The following is a 19,919-nucleotide window of genomic DNA, read 5'->3' on the forward strand; positions in this document are numbered from 1 at the left end:
TTCACAATTTTTTTCATGCACAACTCACCCCCAGCAGCAGTGGACACGGAGAGGGTCTTATCTGCCTTGGACATCCTGTCGCTCCTTAATGCCCAGCACCGGAGCCATCTTGAGTGTGCTGTGAATGTAGGAGACTACCCTGGGTAAGACTACCCCCCAAACTGAAGGGCTGGGAGGTGGGGAAGTGTGTCTGGACTACAACTCAGGGTCTGTAATCTGTTCTCAAGGTAGGAGCAGGAGAGAGCAACATGACTTCCAGCTAGAACAACATCAACAACAAAAAAACTGAAAAAAATTCAGAGCTACACAACATGCAGAGAACAACCCTCACCAACCTCATCCATGCTGAGGGGGGCCTGCCACACCAGGCTCCTCTTGTGGTTTCATTTTTGAGGCTTACCTGCTCCACAGTTGCCCTTGAGGTTCACTTTAACTTGATTTTCCTTGAAGAACAGTGTCTGTGTAGGGGGAGCATAAGAATGATTGCCTGGTTGCACTCGCAAAGCACACAAGGTAAATGCTCCAAAAGCCCGTTAATGCACCCACTAGAAATGGTTTTGAAAAGTCTGAAACACTGAGCAGAGACAGAGGTGCTGCAAGGACAAGATGATGTAAAGGTCATGTCCTCCCGTGGCCTCATCACTTCCCAGGGGGATTCTAGTGACAGTCTCCTGTGTGTCCTGCCGGCGCACACTCCCTCCAGTCCATTTGTTAACTTGCTGGCAAATCTGATCATATTACTCACCTGTTGACAACCCCTCAATGACTTTCCTTTCAGATCGTGGATGACAGGCCCCCGGAACTAAGCTCCTGTCCCATCACACTCTTTACCCGTCACCCTAAACCACATGTGGCTCCCCATGCCAGTCTGGCTCATGTTGTCTATCACCTTTGCGTATGCTGCTCCTGGGTGGACCTGCCCACCTTTTTCACCTGGCAAACCCCAAGTCATACTCCAAGATTCTTCCCTGGCCCTTACTCTTGGACACCTGTGAGCCTCACTCCCTCTCGTGTGTCCCCTGGAAGCCCCCCACTCTCCCTCTACAGAGCCCTAAGGCACAGGTGCTGTGGCTGCCCCTTTACTGGTCCATCCACCACCCACCCCAGATGAGCTGCTCAGGAACTGTGTCTTCTTCCTTACAGCTACAAAGTTTGCATAACACCTAGCATGTACTAGGTGCTGCATAATTTTTTTAAAAGATCAATTAATCCATCAGTCTTACAGTTGACTGGGATGTTATTTCAATTCCTGGTGCTGTGAGCAGGTAGATCTGCAGCAATCAGTACTGTCCTTTCCCTAAACAGCACATTTGCCATCTGTGTCCTTCCTCCTTGAGCAGTGGTTCTCAAAGGACAGTCCCGGGCCATCTCCATTATCGTCACCCAGGAAGATATTAGACATGCAAATTCTTGGGGCCCACCAAGTCCTACTGAATGAGAAACTCTGGGGGCTGTCCTTAACATGCCTGCAGGGGATTATGGTGCACTCTCAATTCTGAGAACCAGGGCCCTAGAGCCTTCAAAGACCATTAGAAGCAGTTCGGATTCTGCTCTGCAAGCAGCTGCAGCGAACTCTCTGCCTGGCAATTTCCCCTTCCACAGGCTGGTAGAGCCTCTGCCATAGCTAAAAGCAGCTGCGTTCACTGGGACCAGATGCGGAAATACTTCCCCTCCCCGTACCCCTGGAATAAACAAGAATCACCTAGGGAACAAAGGAAACTAGGCAACACGTGTGCTCTGTGCTCCAAAGAGTTCTCAGTAACCCGGGGTAGTGGGCGGGCTCTCGCAGAGCCTTGCTCCACTGGATAGAGTTCACCTCGGGCCAAACTCCATCTCATAGAAGCCAGTTGCTCGTTATTTTTCCCCAAAGAACAATGTTGGACACATCAGAAGTGTAGTAGGCAGACCTGCCACTCCTACCACAGGTAGAGACAATAGAACAGGGCAATGGCTATGAGCTAAGTTCATGAGGTTTTGCAGCCCACCCCACCCCAAATCACAGCATAATATATTTAGGTCACGGAAATGACCAAAGAACCGGAAGCATAAAACTTTTTAGCACTGACATTTCCTATAAACTCTTCCGTATATCTCTCATTTCATAGTTAATCATTTTTATTGAGCTCCTATTATGCACAAGATAAGTACGTTTCGCTCACTAACCCGATGGATTGCAACCTTGGCTGCATACTAGAACCACATGAGCTTTGAAAAAAATTCTGATGCCCAGACCAGACTCCAGGCTAATTAAACCAGAATCTCTGGAGTGGGACACAGGCCTCAGTATTTTTTAAACTTTCCAGATGATTCCAATGTGCAGCCAATTTGGAGCACCATGGCTTTAAATAATATTGATGTCCGGACTCCACCCCAAATGACATAAATCAACTTCTAAGGCTGTAGCCTGGGACGGTATGCATAATGCATGCATGCATATGTATACATGTGTGTAGGCATCTGTATATGGACCCATGTGTGCACTGCATATGCACACACATGCACACACATGCACATGCATATACACACATATACCTATGCACGTACATACATATACATGTGCATATACACAGATACATATACATAGTCTCCAGGTGATTCTAATACAGCCAAAGTTGAGAACCATTGCACAGACTACTGGTTTCCAAACTCGTCTGCACTTTAGAACCATCTCTAAAAATTCCAAAGCTCCAGCCATACACCAGACAAATCAGATCATAAGCTCTGGGCTGGTCAGCTGGGCACAGACATCAGTGTTTTTTGAGGATCTCTAGATGATTCTGACGTGCAGACAAGTTTGCAAAGTGTAGCACAGACACCAAGCTCCAGAAGAGCAGGGGCTGTCTTCTGCTCTTTTACTGCAACTGTCCTATAGCACCTACCTTACATATTTATTAAACCAAATTAAATTTTTAGACATTCGTTTTCACAATGTCCTTTACAAACCATGCGCAGTGTAGCTAGTGCCTTCTAGGACTGCATGATTCAACAGGGGTTGGCTTAAAAGGTACATATTTCATGAAACTGCGTTCTGCCTCGTCGCTAGTGGAAGCTATCCAGACTCCCCCAATCCCCACACTTTGGAAACTATCTCCCTCTTTGAAATTTCTCTATTGCTCCTTTGGGTGGCTTCAGACAAAAATATCTGTCCAGCTCCCTTCTCAGCACATCTGAAAGCTGGAAATGACTCTTGGGCACTTAGGTACCCAGAGGTGAATTTAGGAATTGGAGGGCTTGCCACTCCCTGCTGAAGAGGGGGACAGCGGGCTCCTTCACTAAGAGAGACATGGCTCACATTTTAAGACCAGCAGGTAAGAGAGAAATGCTATTAATTCCTCATTTTACAAGTTTGATGCAGTGTGCCTTGATTTGCCCTACAAGTGAGGATGATTTTATTCTATAACAAAAGCACGTGGTTGGGCTATTTCTCATCTAAAGGATTCCTACTGTTGAATCCTTTTGTGGAAATGCTGATGTTTATATAGCAAGTTTGCTTTTAAAAGAGGGACACCTGCAAAATCTATTCATTAAAACTTGGAAAAATAAGTTCAATACCTCTTCTTCTTTTTGAGATTACCTCTTCACAGTGGGCTTTTTAATTCACTCTGACCTATTTTTTGCCAGCATTGACCATTCATCTAAATGCCTGATGACCAAGAGAATTATCTTCTGTAATGATTATTGCTGCAGGAGGAGGGCTGGGCTGGAAGAGAACTGGGCTTTTTGCATCACATCAACTCTAATTCCCTGTGTGATCTTGAGCAAGTTATTTGATCTTCACGTTCCTCATTTATAAAACAGGAGAATAAACCCTCGCAAAGATGGTTTTCTTCCAGTTCAAACATCATGTGGTTCTAATTCTTCTGTGGACAATGACATTAGTCTTGTGGAAATAGCCAAGTTTATTAGTTTGTTTTCCTAAAAATGGATAATTATTTGGGAGAAAGTCACTTGAGAATCCAATTTCATAAGACAAAGATTAAATAACTAATATAAGCACCATGATATATTAGACATAGGCTACAAAAAGAGAGGCAGCCTATGCTGATAAAATTAATGAGGAAAATAATTATATATAGCTAACCATGATTTAAGACCGAATGAAATAGATACGATGGCCATGAAACCAGAGAGGAGGCATCTTGGAGTGTTTAAAAAAGAATGTCCAGAATGAACAGTAAAGTTCTTTCTATCAGGGTTAGAGGAACACTGAACTTGGAATCTAACTTGGGTTCTAGTTCTGGACTTCCCAGGTAGCTAGTTAGTGGCTATGTCGTCTCAGATAAGCCACCTACCTTCCCCAAGCTTAAGTTTCCCCTTCCTGCCCCCCATAAAATAGGAATCATCTCATACTGACCCAACATACTGGACAGTGCCACTGAGAAGCTCAAAGAAAACACTAGCCTGTGTCTATGAGTTTTTCACCCCAATAAACTTTAATTAAAAAAAAAAGAAGACACTGGCATGAGAGGATGTTATGAAATGCTGGGTAATGTAAGTTACATAAAACCATGGAGAATATACATAACGTATGCTAAACATGTGTTTCTATAGATTTTGATCTGATGACATGAAAACCAGAATTTCCACTGAGAAAGGCATCCAGAGGTTAAATTCAGAGCTGCAGGATCTCAGACGCGGTGGCTTTTTTTTTTCATCTTCTTAATTTGCCCCCTTATTTACTTACTAAACAAAAATGTGTTTATTTTTTAAATGAAATAGTGTAGAACGGTATAAAATAAAAAACCCTTTCCCTCACCTCAATAACCAGCTATTTCTTGCTTTACCATTACTAAAAATGTCTTATGCGTCCTTCTAGAAAAAAGCTTATAATTACCCCCATTGTCATAACTGTATATGTATATGCTCCTGTATCTACAGCTATACACCTGCTTTTTGAGGTATCCATTACTGGAAAGGGCTTATTTCAAACAATCTCAGTTTAAGGCAATATAGTTTTAGATTACTGAAATATGACTTTGCTTTTAGTGGTGATAATTAAATAATGTTCTATTTCTTACCAATGGGAAAGGTGGAACAGAAGACAGGAAGGTTATTTAATATATTATGGAAGCGAAAGCCTGAATTCAGAAGTGTAGAGCAAAAAACACTGTATTGTTTGTTGGTTAAACAAGAGAAAAGTCAGCTGTTAAAGGACTCATAAATGTTTGGTTCTGGGGATCTGCTTCTGAATAAATTGAAGGAAGAAACCAAAGGATTTTTTACTGCCTCTTGTTCCATAAATGCATTTCTGGTTCACTTTCAAAGACTGCTCATAAAAAAGGTGGTTTTCAGGATTAACAAATTCACTGAATAACTTTTGAAGAATGAAAGCATGCACAAAAATTTGGAAAGATTTAACCTTTTAACTCAAATACTTTAATAAACTAAGAGCATTTTCATGCTGAACTCAAGCTCCACATCATCCTTCATCCAGAGACCCTACAAAATTAATAAGGACCTAAGTCTTTTATTTGTCTTTAGTCTCCATTTAGCTGAAGAAAATGGTATAGAAAAATGAAGTTATTTAGGTCAGGCATGCCCAGAACGATTTGCCAGACATATTCTCACTCACAGTGAGAATTACTTTCTCATTACTCCGTATGTCCTAAAGTTCTCTCTGTCATTTTGATGGTACAGATTTCACAGGATTTATTACATGGCAGAGGGGTGAGTGCTTAAAGCCCTCTGAGTCCTACACAGCAGGTATTGGAACTCTATAATTGGTCAAAAATTTTTCACGTTCCATCCTTGCATCTGGAAAGCTCAAAGTAGTTCATTGTAGTTATTCCATTGTGATATACTTCTAACCTCCTCTTAAGTGCTTAACTGCGGTTACCTTCCTATTTTCCTCTTACAAATACAATCAATTCAGATTTCTGAACTTCTCCATCCCTTTTCCTTCTGTTGAAAGAGCTACAATACTTTACTCAGTCCTCTAAAAAGTTCTGCATACTTGGTAAAAAGTACCATTACCACCACATCCTGAAGGCAATACCCTGGTCTCCATGACAGGTACAGGAATCTGCTCGGCTAACTTTGAAGTCCCTGTGGCTCTCACATACAAGGTCAGACAATTAAGTTCATGAACTCATCCTAGAAAAAGTGCTGCATACCTCATTGCTGAATATTACTACAGTCATCTTCAAAGAACTCCCCTTGGGAAGCTATGCACTGATGCCAGCACCTAGTCCACCCATCAAAGCAATTTTGGAACTCTTTTTCTGGAATGACCATCAGAGCTGTTGTCGTATTACACTTGATGTCCTGAATGTCATCAAAATTTCTTCCTTTCAATATTGCCTTCATCTTCGGGTAAAGGAAGAAGTCATTGGGGGCCAGATCAGGTGAGTAGGGAGGGTGTTCCTATACAGTTATTTGTTCACTGGCTAAAAACTCCCTCCCAGACAGTGCCGTGTGAGCTGGTGCACTGTCGTGATGCAAGGGCCATGAATTGTTGGCGAAAAGTTTCACGCAGCCTTTTCAGCACTTCCCAATCATAAACTTGGTTAACTGTTTGTCCCGTTGGTAGAAATTCATGGTGAATAATCCCTCTGATATTGAAAAAAGGTTAGCAACATCGTTGTGAGTTCACAGACTTAATTGTCAGACCTTGTATGTGACTGAAGTTGCAGTGTTTTATCACTTATTAGCAGAGAAAACGGTCTCAAAAGGGCTGGGAGAAAAACTTCAAATAAATGGAAAATTTCACAGTAGAAATATAAAAATGGCCTTGATCTCGAAATAACTATACCTCTTTAGAAAAATCAGCTTAAGAGCCTAAGTTTACTGATAAAGAAATTTGGCTTGTCCCTAAAGTGAATCACGCTGGAGGAATTAATTTGTTTCAGGCTGAAGAATTTTCAGACATCCTGGTCCATAAATTCTTGTGGTTAGTGGGGCTTTCTAGTAATTCTGCCTCCAAATATACTCATGGGAGGTTACATTTTCTTGGAGAATAGAAAATTTGCTTCTTCAGAATTAATTATTTATCATTTCTTCCAAAGGGACCAGTCACAATCTAGAACTACCTGGGAGTGGAAGGGCAGATTTGTTCCTTTCAGGACAGTTATTAAAACCTAACTGGAGGATTTCTACTTCTAGCAATAGGTGGACTAAGGTATATATAGTCTTTCCTATGTGTGAAAGATTGTAAAATTAAAATAAGAATAAGCTGGATGAGTCATCGTGGAATACACAAAAGGCTCCATGGTATGAGCTGGTCTCTAAAAAGTTGGTGGGGAGGCCCACTCCCCAAACAAACCTTTTCCAGTGGGCCCATACCAGCAAATTCCTGCTGCCCATGCCTTCCTTCACCTTACCCAGTGGCCACACACCTGAAAGGTGAGAGAAAACCTATGGTTCCCTGTGTAGATACCATGTTTCTAGCCAAACAGTGAGACCTAGCCAGACAATCAGCTCTAATGCTTATTTTGGAGCAAAAATTAATATGACCTGGTATTATATTATATATTATATTATATTATATTATATTATATTATATTATATTATATTCCAGTCTTATAGTAAAATAAGACTGGGTCTTATATTAATTTTTGCTCCAAAAGACGCATTAGAGCTGATTGTCCAGCTAGGTCTTATTTTGGGGGAAACATGGTAGCAATTTTCTGAGAGAACAGCTCTGAGGTTTCTAGGGGGGGGCGATACCCCAAAATAAAAATAAGAGCTCCCCTCAAAAAAGCCAGTGGGAGCTCTGGTAAGGTGGGGGAGCACTTCCCACCAATCTATACCCCTGCCCAACTTCTACAAACTCAGCAAATACATTTTTCTCATTGTAAATGTATCTGGCTTCATGAAAACTGGGGGAAAGCATCTACGAGAGTTGCAGCAAAGTAGAGGAAAATACATTTGGCTACTGATTCTGAAAATACATGGATAAGCATGTGCCTTCTAAAGAAAAGGATGAGAAAGCTTTCTTTGAAACATCAGATTCAAGAAGAGTCCCCTCAAAAGGCCACCCTGCCTCCTGAGCCTGGACACGATAGTTCTGTCTCCACAGGCCCAGCCTTCGCCATGGATGAGACATTTTGCTCTCCATATGAATATGGTAGGGACCACACCGAATGGAAGAAACCTTACCTCGCTAAAGTACAGCCTGCTTGTTTTACTTTTTAACATTTACTGGAATGAAAAGCATCTTCCTAACCTCATCCTGTCCCTGGGTCCTCAATTCCTGCCTTTCTGCAGGATAGTATGGATGAGAAGAAACCAAATGGACACTGATGACTGATGGAGCTCCACATGCCAATCCTGTAAAATCACCTGCCTTATTAGGAAAAGCCTAAGGAATTAGTCTCTTCTATGTAAGGAAATCTATCCACATTTAGCTGTGCCCAGCTTATGAGAAGTTGTTCATCTCAACCTCCACTTTCCAGCTGTGACCAGGATGCTATATTACGAATGGAGGGAGAAAATTCTCTAGTCCTGGGCAGACAAAGAGCAGCTGGTGTTTCATGCTCCTCTCCTGTCAGTCTCTAAGATAAATCAGACTTACTTCTGCCTCCTTCCAGTGAACTGGGTAATTCAAACCAGACTTCCCAATGAATACAACAAAGATAACCAGATGAAATATTTTTTAAAAATTCTTCCTAAAAGGACCAAAGAACTAACAAGATAGGGAAGAACTTCAGGCTTAAGATCTGAGGGCAGGTGTGGATGGAAAAGGGGCCACAGGTTAAACATGACAAGCTCAGGAGACTGAAAATAACCACATGGAGTGGTGTGAACATAAAAATTTCTAACTAAAAGCGGGTCATGGAGGGTGGTCATATCCTTGGCCTGTAGCTTCCTTGACAAAGGTCAATCTTTACCTTAAGTGAGCCTGTCTATTGTCTTTTTACATCTAAGATAGCATCCTTGGAATGTCAGTAATCCCTTTTTCCAGACCACAGTAGGAAATTACATAATCCCTCATTATTATTCTTGTCCCGATTACCATATCTATATGCTGCAAAAAGTGAACTATTTACTATCCTGTACCGACCTATGTGAAAGAAGTACCTGTCTCTCCAATTTAGTTTTATCCAATCCCAGAGATTTCCTCACTTGCTTTCTCCCACCCGCTTAATCAACCACCAATAGATTTCATGTAACCCTCCTCCTTTAATTCTAATGTATAAAATAAGTTGCAAAACTGCCATTTTCCCAATCTATTGAGACTTTGCTTCCTCTCCATTGTTGTCAGTTTCACTCAAATAAACTCTTATAAGCTTTCTCTGAGGCTGGATGTTTTTGCAACACAGGAGATCCACAGAAGTGGGCCTGGGCATTAGGGGCCACTTCTACCCACTTGGGGGGACTGTCAATCCAAAAGGGGAAGTTGAGCTACACTCTTGGCAACCTCCCAGGGTCAGGGAGCCAGGGCATCCCTAGGGTTAAGGGCTGGTAAACCACTTCACACTTATGGTTGGGACCCCAAAGACTTAGACTCTATAAGTAAGAGAAAACAAAAAAATAAATTAGCCTGGCTTCATGTCATCTAGGCAGCCTGGAAAATCCCAAACCTCCAAACAGCCTACAACAGCTATTTAAAATCCTCTCTAGAAATCTTGTCATTTTTATCATTCAAAGCCTCAAATTATTGCACTTTATCAATCTTAAAAATCACTAATTATATGATGCATTATTATTTTAGGTACCAGTGAAAAGGGGAAAGTGACACCAACTATAAATGTAAGTCTCCAGTAATTGTAAACCATATCTGAATTTCAGAGATTAAAATGTGAAAAAATGTACATCTTAAAATTGATCAGTCGTGGTAGTTATGCAAATATTTTTCAAAACAATATCTAGCATACATTCAAAGATAACTAGGCATACAAGGAGATATGACAACATAAACATGACCCAGCATGAGAATAAGAACAAACAACAGAAGAAACAGACATATAATTATTCCAGATGGAAAAATTACGAAACACAAAATGTAAAACTATACTTATTATACTCCAGAAGATAAATGTTGGGCTTAAAATTTCAAAACAAGGACCCAGGAACTACATAAAGCAGCATTAAAGATTTGAAAAAGAACCAGAAATTCTACAATTGAAATTAAAAATATAACAGATGAATTTAACTGCAGATTAGATACAACTAAAAGGCCACAGTATGACTTAGAAGACAGATCAGAAGAAACTATCAGAATGTAGCTAGATGATGTAAAAAGGATGGAAAATCCAGGAGAGGGTAAGAGAAACAGAAGATACAGTAAGGAAGTTTAAGATAGTAAAATTACCTTTCAACACAAAGTTCTCCCACAAGTAGGCAGTAGAGTTGGGAGGAAGTTACTAATATTTCTAAGCCCAGCTCCCTCAAAGACCAAATACACAACTGAGGCGGGTCACTTTAGTGAAGATTCGGAGGTAGTATTACAGTGGTTAAAAGTTGTTAAATGTGTGATTTATCAGAAATATGCATTTGGCCATTCAGATGAACAAAATATATTTTTCATATGCATTTAGTCTTCATCCATGTTGTCAGTTTGGTTCCTGGTTTGGTTCCTGGCTTGCAGCTCCTTAAATCCTTGGAATTTCCTGAGTGATAAAAACAATGGGGGCATCTTTTGTCAACATATTTAGTCTCTTGTCCTTAGTTCCTGAAATTGCTTCACAGCCAAGAAGGTAAAATGGGTGTCTTATTATTCAAAACAGGCTCCACTCCATCACAACTGGATTTATGTTAATGAAGGTGACTTTTGGAAAGCTCAACCAAATATGAAAGGTGATAGAACATTCAACCCCATCCTGATTCCCGGGGAGGGAAGAGGGACTGGATGTTACAATCAATCCTCTGATGGCCAATGAATTAATTAATCATGCCTATGTGATGAAGCCTACCTAAAAACCCAAAAGGAGGAGGTTCAGAGAGCTTCCAGGTTGGGGGACAAGAATACTTCCACATATCAAGCCCCAAACTCCATGGGGACAGAAGCTACTTTGTTCAGGACTAAGAATCCCTTCATCTGGTTGTTGATTTGTATCCTTTACTATTGTTTGCAATGAAAAGGTAATCTAGTGAGTAAATACGTTTCCCGAGTTCTGTGAGCAATTCTAGCAAATTAATCAAACCCACAGTGGGGTTTGTAGGAACCTCTGATTTATAGCCAGTCGGTCAGAATCACAGGTAACAACCTGGGCTTGGGACTGGCATCTGAAGTAGAGGACAGTCTTGTGGGACTGAGCCTTTTACCTGTGGAATCTGATGCTATCTCTGGGTAAATACCATTATCAGAATTGTAAAACTCCCAACTGGTGTCCGAGAATTACTTGGCTGTATGGGGGTAAAAAATCCACACATTGGAATTGGTGATCAGAACCCTTTAAAAAGTTTATGGTTATTTTACGTTTCTGTAGATCACTCTCCTCAAATGTAAATGGATATAGCAAAACAGCAACCACTTTATAAGCTGTAAAGCACTGAAAAAGTGCTCACTACCCATCTAAACTTGTCTCAGCAACTGAACAGGCAGTTTCACTACTGTGAATGAAAAAATTTAGCCTGAAACATAGCACTTGAAGTGTTGGAATTCTGGAACATTAGGATTAGATAGAACTCTTCATAAAATCTCCATGAGATCAGAAGTTTATTGCTTTTTCTTTTTTTAAATAAATGGGTTTTCTACATGGAGATCAATTTTCTAAAAATACTAAACACAAACAGAAAAATAGGTAATTAACTAAAAATATAAGCAGGTAACAATCCTATAGAAAAATGTTTAGCCATACTTATAACGAAAATGCAAATGAAAGCAACAATAATACATTTTTCACCTTATCAAATAAATAATTTTTAAAAAACAATGCCCTGTGCTATGAATGATGCAGTGAAATCATTTCCGGCTTGGGAAGCAATTTGTTAACATGGTGTATTCCACCCTTGGGTGAGTAATTTCACTATCCGGGACTGTATATTAAGAAAACAATTAAAATTATAGAAAAATTATGGACACAAAGTTACTCATTGCAATGACACACAGCAATGAGAAATTGGGAGGAAACAATGTCCCCTAATACCAGAATATTGGCATAAGTTAACAGGCTTCCAAGGTACTGAATCATGTAGTCATTAAAAAAGCTTATAAAGAGTTTGCAATAACATGGAAATTGCCTGTTATAATATTAACTGGAAAAGGCAAGATAAAAATTAATATGGTATGATCTAAGTTGTGTTTTAAAATGAGCTGAGAAAAAAGACACTAAAAATAAACATAGCAAAATATGATTGGGTCAATCAATCACAGATAGGATTTTTAAATTTTTCTTTGTATTTTCCATAATGAATATGTATTACTTTCCCAGATAGGGAAACAAATGTTTTCATTCTAATTATTTACTATTAAGATAATATAAAAGAACATTAAAGAAAGGTTTTTTTTAATTTTTCAATTTTTTCATTGAAATATAATTGACATATAACATTATATTAGTTTCAGGTGTACAACATGAGTCAATGTTTGTATATATTGCAAAATGATCCCCACAATAAGCCTATTTAATATCCATCACTATACATAGTTACAAATTTTTTTCTTGAGATGTTTTAAGATCTACTTTCTTAGCAACTTCAAATGTACAACACAGTATTAATTATAGTCACCCTGCCGTACATAGGAAGTTTTATGTGAATACTCTCATTCCACTGATCCAAGTTTTCCCTTGGTTCTTTCCAGTACTAGCCGTATGCACACACACTTCTGGCAGAGATGTAATCAGTTTGAATTGGTTAGTTCTATCAGGTTTAGATAACTTGGAAATGAGACACTTTATCAAACCCTTTTCCTTCCTGGACTGCCCTCCCCCAAAATGCTCTGACAACTGGGAAGATGGAAAGGTACCCTAGTTGCACACAGTGTTACAGGGAGTGGGACAAACTTCTGACTCCTAAAACCCAGCCGTGGCTCTGACCTTTGTGTAACCTCAGCAAGCCAGCTAACTTCTCTCAGTTTCAGTTTCCCCATTTATACAATGAGACAAGGAGAGCTGCTCACTGATCCCCAAGATCACTTGCAGGTCTAATTTCTGTAACTGTGTATAGATTTGATCCAAAATCTCCAAACAGATCTTGACTCTTTTATAAAAATCAAATCGGTTTAAACACAAATGGAAACCTAGCTATTTTTTTAAAAAAATCCTGCCTACACAAATCTTTCTGTAGAGAGTCTTTTTATTTTTGTTAAGTCTACATACGGACATACTGACAGATCAGTTTCACCTATAGTCAGGAACATTTAGATACTAAAGCAATACTCATAGCACTTTCTCTTTTTCATTGAAGATAGGCCAATTTACATTAAGGAAAAAAACCGAATGAATAAAAGGCCTGACAAATAGAGGCTTAAAAAAAAAAAAAAAGGAAGTTTTATTATTTTAATTACTTGCCCATCCCTACCCACAAAAGGTATTTCCTATCTGGCCTATTTCAATGCAAGGAAAAATCTCATCCCAGGCCGTGGGTTTTCCAAAACAGAAGTGTGAACCCATGAAATCTTATTGGGAATTTTTCAAATACCTTTATAGTGACCTGAAAAAAAGAGTTTTCATTCACTTTCTGAAGCAATACTTGGGCTCAGGGCCAACCTCACCGACAGCGTGCATTACACTCCTTCTATCCACTGGTAGAACTCACGGGCCCCTGTAAAACTTGAACTAACCTGGCCTCTTGTTCCCTCCTACAAAGAGGCTGATGATGCTGTGACGTTGATCTGTAGTCGCTGAAGAGTTGGCCGTTCTTACTTTTGATGGCAGGTAGTCACAGGAGTACAGGTTACCCCTGAATTTAACGATTCTATTTTGATCCATGCTCTCTACTTAAGTCAAGTCGTTGAGGAACTGCTCTAAGCGCTTGTCAGTCTGGGTAGAAGAAAGTCCCTGCTTTCCTATTCCTGCCACCACAGCTGTCCCACCACTCCTCAAAGCCTTTCCGAGAGCCAGCTTTACTTGCAGCTAATGAAACGGACACCTCAGAGCCCCTCTTTGGCACAGGACCCCTACAGGCCTGGGAGGGGCCCCAGCAATGGGTCCAATGGGTTCATTGGGTCGTTTTGTTTTCTTCTAAAAGAGGACCCCTTAGTGACATAGCATCCTGTCCCACCAGAACTGGATCCTCCCCTGCCACTTCCCTCACACACTGCTGCCCACCAGCCACAGCCCAACCAGCAGACTGGCATGAACCTGTGGGCCATGGTGACTGCCAACAGTAGTTCTGCTCCCCACACTTCTGGTAGCAGCCACATGCTAGGGGAAGAATCGGAGATTTTATTTACTTATTTCTTGGCTACAAAAGTTTGACTTAATATGACCAGATTTAGACTATGCGGCCTAAAAAAAAAGGATGTTTATTCTGATTTGTGAAATTAATCTTATGGAAAGTTCTTCAATGTTAATTACACATTTACTAAGTCACCTTTATTAAAAAAGAAGTCAGATATATTAAACAAAACCTCTCCCAGGAAAGTAGGAATAGTTATATTGCGTAATACATAATAACCCATGTCCCTGAGAATGGTGGTTCTCAATCAGCAGCGATTTTGCTCCTTTGGGGAACATTTGGCAATGACTAGAGACAGTTTTGGCTATCACAACTTAAAGAGGGACATTCTACAGTGCACAGGACAGTCCCCCATGACAAAGAATTATCTAGACTACAACATCAATAGTTCCCATGCTGAGAATCCTTGCCTTAAAATAATGGGCACATGTAGGTAAAGAAGCTAGGATTCCGTCTGGAAACGACTGATCTTTGAAGAGTCGAAGGCCAGGTTTACAGGTAGCTCATACAGAGCTGCTCCCTCACTTCAACTACCACACCATGTTAAAGAGCAGTGAAGTCTCCAGACTTTCATGGCTCGTGGAACTGCAAGGACCCTTGCCAACCGTGGCTACATGAGGAGGTGGTAGCATAATTTCAAGAGCACCAGGAAGGCACTTTGCCTCCCCCAAATACCTGCAACATGCACTTCTGTGCTTGAAATCTCTCATGGTGCACAGACCCTTTCCTTCCATAATGCAGCCTAAAGTGCAAAGATCTCCCCCCCCACACACACACACACACAGAAGAGAACAGTGACCTACATTTGTATTCAAGGGGAAGTGACTGACGACAGATTGTTTTTTCCCCGAGTTTTCATATAGTGAAAGGCTCTGAGCAGTTGAAAGTGGTAAAGAGGAAAAGAGTTTCAAGGCCCCAGTGAGGTAGGGAAAGGGTGAAGAAATGGGCAATACAGGGTTTGGAAATAAATATCACCTGTTCCACAGACGACGCTGAGCCTGCAGGGAAGGAAAGATACAGAGGGAAAAAAGAAAGTCACATTCTTGTCCTTCAAGAAGATTACAATCAAGTTCAGCTCAGGTGAAAAAACTCCAAGAATGCTTGAAAGAATGGTGGGGATGCAGTGCCATCATTGCAGTTGGAACAGGAGACTTACCAGCAGTGGGATCACAGTGTACTCCAAACTGCCGGTGACCCCAACAGACACACACACACACACATACCTCACAAAGTCATGGACACACAGTGAAATGTTCAGGCAGGGCCTCTTTGTTGACTGAATAGCAACTATTCCAAATGAAGTGCTCTGAAGATGTTTGTTTCTTCCTTCACTCTCTTGCTTATGCCATTTCCTTAGATTAGGGAGAGAAGTCTTTTTTCATCTTCTTTGCTTATCTGAATCCTATTCCATCTTACAAATCCAGTTTTTCTCTGCACATTCCTGATTTTGGCCTCCGCTGGCTTTTCCTCCCTCTTCTTATAAGTGAAGGGTCCCCAAGTCATTCATCTAGTGCCTACCATATTTCCTATGTACCTTTCATAAAGACCCATTTCCAGAAAAGATTTCAGGGGGGCTTTCAAGTTCATCACAAAAAAAATAATATGTAGTTTTACAAGAATGGTAAAGGGAGATCAGAAATAATTTCAGAAGAAAAAGATCATTGTACCAAGAAGCTAGAAAAAGCAGTTACAGGAATTGCTGGAGGCCAAGGTAAAAAGATAAACACACTAGACATATAGCAAGTTCTTGAACTCTGATAAAAGAAAAGCCACAATTCCATGAAGACAGAATTTTTTTTCTGACATTAAATTCTAGGAGGAATTTGCTCCGGGCTTTTCATGTGTGCTGCAGTCATTTTATGTGTTTATCTCAAGAACTCTGTTAGGTCCTTTAGCACAAAGACCATGTCTTAGACTATATATCCCTGGTAAATAAATAAATAAATATATATATATATATATATATATATATATATATATATATATGTATATGTATATATATGTATATGTATATGTGTTTGTATAGATAGATGTATATATATCATTGTAAGCATTCAAATATTTGCCAATAGACCAAGGACCCACAGTTTTCTTGCCAATCTGCATATTTCAATGTGTCTCAGGACCTCAAGATTATCAAAGTAATAGAACCATCAACTCTCTTGGCAAGAAGGACCCTCAGACTGTTTGATTCTGCCTCTAGGTCCTTTGTCACCTCAATGATGAGATTTTAAAAATACTCTCACCCCAGCTGCTGTCCCCACTTTGGAGCTAGGGGCTGGAGGGTCCATGCTGACCTTATCCGCATGCTTCCCCTGCCCCCTCCTGATTTAGTTGATTATCCTTTGCCTCTCTTTCTGTCCCCACCACAGATTCTCCATCCCTTTGAGTGGCAGGGCTTTGCCTTATTAATCTTTGATTCCCTGCAATAACTAGCACAGTGCTTTGCACACAGGAAGTGTCTTTTTTCCCCCCAGTGTAAGGAAGCTGAATTGGAAAGAGGTCCCAGAGTAGGCCTTTCCATTATTCTACCCCGCTCCTCTCAGACAAACCCTCCAGCTATAGTATAGAAGCTCTTCCTACATCCCATAAGCAGTCTAGAAAGGTTAAAATGCAGGTTACTAAAGGAATTGAAGAGTCAAGGGTTCAAAGACATTCTCTCACCGTGGTCTCCCTATGTCCCCCTCCCAAAAAACCCCCAAAAACTTGTCCTCTGTAGGTCCTCAGTAAATATCAATGAAAATAAGGTAATAGCTGGTTATCTCAGGTGGTTAGAGCCCAGTGCTCTTAACACCAAAGGTCCCGGGTTAGATTCCCACATGGGCCACTGTGAGCTGAGTCCTCCACAACTAGATTGAAGCAACCACTTGACTTGGAGCTGATGGGAAAGACACAAATAAATAAAAGTTTTTTTAAAAAAATTGAAAAATAAGGGAATAGCAAAGCTACCTTGAACATAGTAAGTACTCAATAAATAGTTTCTGAGTTGAAAGTGTAACACATCTACTTTGCACATAGTAGGTGCTCGATAAATATCTTTTAAATGAAGACGGTCCTAGGACTGCTGCCTTGCACGTAGAAGCCCCCCTGTAAATGACTATTACATCGAATAGTACCAGACACTCCTTAGAGAACCCGGGCAGAGGTGACATTAATCAAATCCCAGGCACAGATCCATGAATGGAAATGCGCGACTCGAGGTGGCCAGCGCTTTCTAGAGTGCTGGGGAGGCGCGTGACTGTGCGCGGCCCCGGGGGACACGGCGCTCCTGCTCGGGGCACTGATCAGCTATTGGGATCCCTTCCCCACGGGGGGGGGGGGGGGGGGGGACGGTCGCCGCCTCCAATTGTCAGTTCGGGGCCGCACCTGGAGCTCCCGCCACGGTCCCTTCCCGGGGCAACCGCCCCCCCTGGCTGCTCCTCAGATTCCGGAGAGTTGCGGGCAGAACAAAAGCAAACGCCAGCGGGCTCCCGAAGGCTTTTCGGGTGGAGATCAGCCCTGGCACAGGCTGGGCCAGGCAGCGCGGACCGAGCGGTGATGTCCAACCCTCCCTATTCGTTGCCGGTGGCCGCCGGCCCTCCCCAGCAGATTCGGGCTAGGGATTACCCAGCTGGGGAACGCGGCGGGGCTTCCCTGCTCCCCACTCTCCGGGCCCCCGCCCGGGTCCGCCGTGGGGCAGAGTGGGCGCCTCCGTCGGGTGGGGCGTGGAGGACGCCGCATTAACCCTTGAAGGGGACGGGAAGGAGGCTGGAGGGGAGGACGGCGCAGACCCCACAACCGGGAACCAAATCTGAACTCGCAGCGCCAAGCGCCCCTCGGTTCCCCAAAACGCGCTGAGCAGTCCCCGGAGGTGGGGGGTCCCCTCGCGCCCCAGGTGCCTATCGTCTCCATTAAACACTTCCCCGGGGGAGTCCAGCGGCAACCTGCCCATCCAAACCACCCACCCGGGGACAACACCCGCGCGCCGTCCGAGGAGTAAGGGGTCACCGAGGGCGTCCCGGGCGGTCCCGCGGGAGACATCCCACTGCGCGGAAACTCGCTAGTTTGGTATTTACTTGGTTTCTTGTTTGGGGATTTATTTTTTAAGCAGAGGTGGAGGGTGCAGAAAGAGGGAAAGTAGCATTTCTTCCCTTCTCCTGGGCTTCTCCGGAGCCGGGTGAAGTCCGAGGGGAGCCGGCAGCCGGGAGAAGAAAGCAAGCGAAGGGGGAGCCACTTACCTACGGCAGCGCCCGAGAGCGCGGCGGCCAGGCGCGAGCAGCGCCTTTGTCTGCGGTCGGGCGCCGCCAGGCGGGTCCCAGCCCCGCAGCCCCGCAGCCCCGCGAGCTCCCGCGGGCACCCGGACCCCACCGCTCGCTCGCGGCTCCCGCTCCGGCTGCGGCCGCGGCTGTGCCCCCGCCCGCACCGCCCCGCGCTCCGCCTCGCGCCGGCCCCGCCTCCGGCCGCTGGGCCCCCACCTGCTGCGGCGGCCAGCGGGGGTGGGGGGGGAGCCCGGCCCAGGGCTGGCGCTTTCCCCGTGCGCCCCTCTCCCTCCTCCCACAGCCTCCCGGCCGCAGCACCGCGCGGTTCCGGGGCGGGGCGCGCACAGTGGAGACCAGCCTTCCCCAGACCTAGCCCCTCGGACTCAGTCTCACCTGAGGGGCCGAGCGCCCACATTTTCTGATTCGAGCCCCAGGCCCAGGGTAGCCTGGTCTTCCCACCTGGGCGCACACTCTCCAGAGCCCTCCGTCACCTTAGAAACCCATCCTCTCCCCTCCCCGGGGAGGGGACCCCCTCGGTCTCTGCCTGAGAGGTAGGGGGTGGCGGGAAGCGGGGTCCTCCTCAGCCCCGGCCGAAATCCGGCCTCCCTGCCAGGTCAGCCCCACGCTGCTGCAGCGGCGGGGGCGCAGAAAGGAGAAGGAGCTGGCGGGGACCGGGTCGCCGATTTGGAGCCTAGTGGTCGCGTGCCGGCGCCGGGCCGGGGGACACCCGGCTGGGCGGGAGGCGGGAACCAACCCGAGGGGCGAGCGGGCGCAGAGGCACGTGCACGGGGGCCAGAGCGCGCCCTGGATTCAGACACCGCCACCCGGGCTGTGACTCTGTGCTGGTTGGCACCGCTGCCGGGATAAAACTGACGGAAGGGAACCAACACTTTGGAAGCCAGAGAAAAGGGACCAGAAGCCACCAGCCCCGAAACACTGGGGATACCTGCTGTTTAGGTGGTGCCTTCTAGCAAATCCAAAGTGGTCCACACTGATTAGGTGTGTGCAGCTCCGTGCAATGGTCGAGGACCCGCTTCTCCAGGCAGAGAAAAAGATGATAACCTCAATATTGTATAATGAGGTCACTAGTGGGTTTAGCTGCCCACAAGCCCTCTCTTCTCCCAATTCCCAAAACGTTCAGAGAGAGAACCTCACTTTGACACTTCACAGGGTCTGCCATATAGGATGGTTATGTGTGCTTCATCCCCCATCTCCAACTCCAGGGCCTAGCACAGTTCCAGGTACTTAATAGGTGCTCAATAACTGTTGAAAAAAATTAACATGTGAGTCCTATTACTGTGCCAATGTGGTGTGGGAAAAACATAAACATTTCAAATTGGGGAATCATATTGGAAAATGCATCAAGTGGGTAGAACAGTGATGGTGATTCAATGTTAG

The 19,919-nt window shown here is 43.6% G+C and overlaps 1 protein-coding gene across 5 annotated transcripts in view; it reads right to left on the reverse strand.

Moving 5' to 3' along the window:
* MAPK4 (mitogen-activated protein kinase 4) overlaps positions 1–19,023 on the reverse strand; it is a 129,069-nt gene extending 110,046 nt beyond the window's left edge. For 2 of the 5 annotated variants that reach the window (XR_013995293.1, XM_081078858.1), the window contains exon 1: positions 18,501–18,655. The gene's annotated coding sequence lies outside the window, so the exon portion shown is untranslated. Of the gene's footprint in view, positions 1–18,500; positions 18,673–18,914 lie in introns of those variants that run through there. The other 3 variants (XM_081078862.1, XM_081078860.1, XM_081078861.1) reach the window with 3 other exon arrangements.
* Positions 19,024–19,919: the final 896 nt, after the last annotated feature.

The sequence above is a fragment of the Rhinolophus hipposideros genome (assembly GCF_964194185.1).
Source record: "Rhinolophus hipposideros genome assembly, chromosome: 17".
Lineage (NCBI taxonomy): Eukaryota > Metazoa > Chordata > Mammalia > Chiroptera > Rhinolophidae > Rhinolophus > Rhinolophus hipposideros.